The sequence below is a fragment of the Anthonomus grandis genome, chromosome 7, assembly GCF_022605725.1.
Source record: "Anthonomus grandis grandis chromosome 7, icAntGran1.3, whole genome shotgun sequence".
Taxonomy (NCBI): domain Eukaryota; kingdom Metazoa; phylum Arthropoda; class Insecta; order Coleoptera; family Curculionidae; genus Anthonomus; species Anthonomus grandis.
In genome coordinates this window covers 20,028,913-20,033,452 of record NC_065552.1, presented here as the reverse complement: position 1 = coordinate 20,033,452, position 4,540 = coordinate 20,028,913, and the positions used below count along the sequence as shown (strand labels likewise).

The 4,540-nt window shown below is 34.2% G+C and overlaps 1 long non-coding RNA gene across 1 annotated transcript; it reads left to right on the top strand.

Moving 5' to 3' along the window:
• The first annotated feature begins 707 nt into the window (after positions 1 to 707).
• On the top strand, positions 708 to 3,029 carry LOC126738578 (uncharacterized). The gene is made up of 4 exons (XR_007661387.1): positions 708 to 1,120; positions 1,252 to 1,428; positions 2,045 to 2,257; positions 2,496 to 3,029. It is a non-coding gene; the product is annotated as an uncharacterized LOC126738578 (long non-coding RNA).
• Positions 3,030 to 4,540: the final 1,511 nt, after the last annotated feature.

Below are 4,540 nucleotides of genomic sequence, written 5' to 3'. Positions count from 1 at the left end.
GGTAGTATTGAATAAATACGGCTATAACATACGAACGACACGGGATACTCAGACGTTCGACGTGACGTCACGACTCGAGGGTTCTGGCTTTCCATATTACGGTGGCTTCGGATCAATCGGTTTTCGGTCCCGTCTTCGATTCTCATTGGCTGGACATAGTCGTCTTTTAACGTATGCTGCTGGCGAGAGTCACAGAACACAAATCACAGAAAACAGACCAAGGAAATTTTCCTCTTTGTGTTCTGTGACACAAATATAGAGTGGCGAGACTAGAGAGTTTAAGTGCAGCAAATCCTACGTGCGTAAGGATGCCGCGCCTGCGCATTTCATTCATTTTCACGTTTCGCTTGAAATTCGGGCTACGGGTGTACGTTATTCTGCGTTGCTCCACGGGACTAATTTACTGCACACTGCATGTACGTATACGCGGAACGTCTCGAGCATCCACGATTCGACTCGATTCCAGTGCGGATTAGGTTTTAGGCTATGTTATGATGGGGATCATCCCAAACAAAAACAAAGGTGCAAAAGTTTTGTAGTTTGATTATATTAGTTTTGGGTTTTGGTTGCTTAGTTGGGTTAATTTTGTTTGATAAGTTATAGTTTGATTATTTGTTTTTGCTGATAATGAATTAGATCCTCTGATAACGTAACCCTTAATAGTTTCCAGTAAGGGAAAGTTTAGTTTTTATGTCTCATGACTTTTCGGGTTTTCAGTTAAGCTGTTTATGCTCAATTTAATATGATTCAATTAAGCTGTTTATGCTTTCATCTTTGTTGCCTAGAAGTTGAGGAAGCAATCTAGTTTATTTATCCCATCCAATGTAAGATATGGCTATGTTATTTCTTATATTGCAGCTGAACAAGATGAGTGCAGGGACCAGCACTGTAAAATCATTAAAATCAAAAAGTAGATTTCGGTTTACAGAAAGTTTTGATCCTCATTTGGCAAGTTCTAAGTATTGGGACAAAATCCCTATGAAGATGTGAGAAAGTGGACAACTATCTAAGTAAATATGATCCAAATCACTGGAGAATGCGTTAGTATAAGAACTTTAAGAGACAGAATTCAAAACCTACTGACGAAGTTCTTGGATAAGTTTAAAGCATTGGAGGAAAGGTAAAGTGGTTATATTACTTTATAGTATAAGTGTCTCGATAAGTTTATTTTAATCTGTATTTTAAACCTTACATTTTGTATAAAATCACATCTATGTAGAATTCTACTTGTTTTGTAATTTCTATTTTTAGATCAGGAATAGAAGTGCCTACCAGAGATAGATGATTTGTTGCGCAGAGTTGCAAAAAGAATTTAAGAAAGAAAAAAAACAAATAGTAGCAAAGAAGTTTCTGTGTCAAGTTTTGAGAAGGGATTTATTGCCAGAGAAAAAGCGTCATGCTAATTTCTTCAGATTCCAAATGAGAATGGTAAGTATTGTACTTGTTTCAACCTAATAATATGGTATTAAAGAGTAACATACAGGGTGGGCCATCGAAAATGTACCACAAGGCATTTGTAACTACTAAGGAATTTTTTTTTCTCAAATACATCAATTTTGTTAGTAAGGCAGACATCTTTTGTCCCAAAAATAATTGCAAATCATCAACTCCCTAGGCCAAAGGGTGTCATCAACCCCAAAATCATGAATAGGAAAAGGCTTGGGAAAAGGGGTGGAGTGATATAAATTTTTTAAGATCTTTTGACCCTGAGCATAATTGAAAGTTTTAAACTGCTATATGCATCCTCTTTCAAATGACAGCTTGTCAAAGTGAAAAATTTGTGTAGTTTTCTGTTAAATTCTTGTCAAGGATTACAGCCACACATTTTATTCTCTGAAAATGTATCTGAGTATAAAATGTATATCTAACATCTGTGTTGACAATTTAACAGGATACTATCCAACAAGGGTTAAAAGACCTTTAAATTGATGTATCACTTGATTCCCCTTTCCATTTAAGATTTTGGAGTTAATAACACTTCTGGGGTTGAAGATTTTTAATTAATAAATTGCTAATATATTCATTTAATATTATTTTATTCTAGATATAGACCAGGATATATGTAATCAAGATGTATACATTGATTTTTGTACCAATGAAATGGACATAACCATAGAAGAACCCATGGAAGAAATAAGCATCACAGAAAATGTTGAGTTTATTAAAAATGTTGAAAAAAAAGAGAGTAACACTCTTGATGACACTAACGCCTCAAAACAAAAAAGGAAAAGGCCTTTGGCACAAGCCAATATTTTAAGTAAGTTATATATTAATAATATTATATTTTTATGAATCAGCCAACCAATTTTGAATAGAAGAAAAGCCCACGTAAAAATTTAAAATATTACTTAAAAAAACTTTCCTGGATTGATTTATGCAATATATATTTCATTGAGTATTTAATTCTGTTAAAATTTATGAAATCAGTCTATTTACAGGGTAAAGACACCCATCCATTCAACATAATTTATTTAAGATTGCCTAATTTGTTGTAGATCCTGGTTAAAAAAAAACCAGACCTGCCATAAAACAAAATATGGTTCAGTTCCTAGAAAAAAAATCAACGCCAATATGACATTAGATTTAAAGAATTGGAGTCGGAGAGGCGAAAGCAGATACTGGACGAAAATAAATTCGAATTAGATAAACAAGAACGTCTACACAGAATGGAATCAGAAACCAAACTGGCGATGGAGGATCGAAGATTATCTATACAAGAAGAGGTTTTAAAGGTACAACTCAACCTTGTAAGCAATCAGCAAGATATTTTAAAAATTGTTTTAAGAAAAAAGGATGATTGAATTTAAGAACGCTACACTCTGCAGAGTGATTCTTAAGCTGGATACATTTTTTATTTTTCTTTATTCAATCTGTATTATCGTTTCTTCATCCTGTATTATATTATAATTATTATATCATATATTAATAGTATGAGATACGGCATTAGGAATATATGTATACCCTCATCTGATTAGTCATAAGAATTCATAATATACAGGGTGTTTCAGAGTTGTGGTGCCAAAACCTTAGGGGAGATTCCGCTCAGCAAAATAAGAAAAAAAGTTTATATGAACATGGGTCCGGAAATGTTTCGTTTCCGAGATACAGGGTGTCAACTTTTTTCCAAAAATTAAGTTTTTTATTAATAACTTAGAAATGCGTTAGTCGATTTCATTAAATTTTTAACAGTTTATTTAAACCATTAGTAGTAGATGTCTGATATCTACTGAAGCAATTAAATTCGATCCGAAATTTCCAGGGGCGTCCCAATAGAGCAAGTATTTTGTCTTTTTGTAGAAAAAAATATCACCCTGCAACTTTTTTGCGGTTTTTCTTTACTTATTTTAAAAAACCCACTAAAATACAACTTTTTGGTCTCTTGACTTTTTTTAGTGTCTCGCTTCGTTTTTGAGAAAAAATTACAATACGGCACCACGGCACCTCTCTGAACTCCATAAGGAAAAATAAAAATGCTTAGGAATTATCCAAAAATGTATCGCAGTGTGTTTGAAAACTAAAAAAAACATTACCACGTAGATAACATCGAAATCGTAAATAATCATAACTAACATCGAAAATACCCAAATTACATTCCTATCCATTCTAAAGATTATTTTTGTATCGAAGTAAGTGTTTTTGTTTACAACGCTCTGCATTTGTTAAAGTTTAAATTTAACAGTGTTAGTTCTAAAATACCTATCTTGGTAGTTGGTGGTGAAAAAAAATGGAATACACTTTTGCTGACCTAACAGATATGCTTCTTGTGTATGGTGAGGCCCGTTGCAATTCTCGAGAAGCCGAACGAATTTATCGTCGAAAATTTCCCAATAGGCGACATCCCAGCAGAAAAATATTTCCAAATATCGAAAGGCGAATACGAGAAACTGGTACATTGAGTGTAACACGGCCTGATGTTGCTCCCAGAAGAACTGCCCGAACTGTGGCTGCCGAGGAGGAAATTTTGGAAAGAGTGGAAAATGCACCATTCGTTAGCACTCGTGAAATAGCTAATGCTATGGGAATTGGACACAGTTCAGTCTGAAGAATATTGCATGAGCAGCTGCTGCATCCCTACCATTTGCAAAAAGTCCATGCATTGATTCCAGCCGACTATCCACTCCGTGTTTTTTTCTGCCAGTAGTATCTTCGTAGCCTTATAAACAATCCACAGTTTAATAGCCATTGCATGGCCTCCTCGCTCACCAGATCTTACATCTTTAGATTTTTTCCTTTGGGGTTACCTAAAAAACCTTGTTTATGCTACCCCCGTGGAAACAGTGGAACAATTACAGCAAAGAATTTTCGATTTTTTGTCGGACTATTCAGAACACTGCAGGTATTTTCGAACGAGTACGACAAAGTATGGTGAGACGGTGCAATGCTTGCATCGAAGCAGGAGGTTGTCAGTTTGAACATTTTTTGTAATTTTGTTATCAGTGATTACTTTAACAAAAATGTATTCTCGTACCTACTAAGAAAATTGAGAAATAATGTATTATTTTAGAGAAAATTTTATTTGATGTTTTTTTTTAGTTTTCAA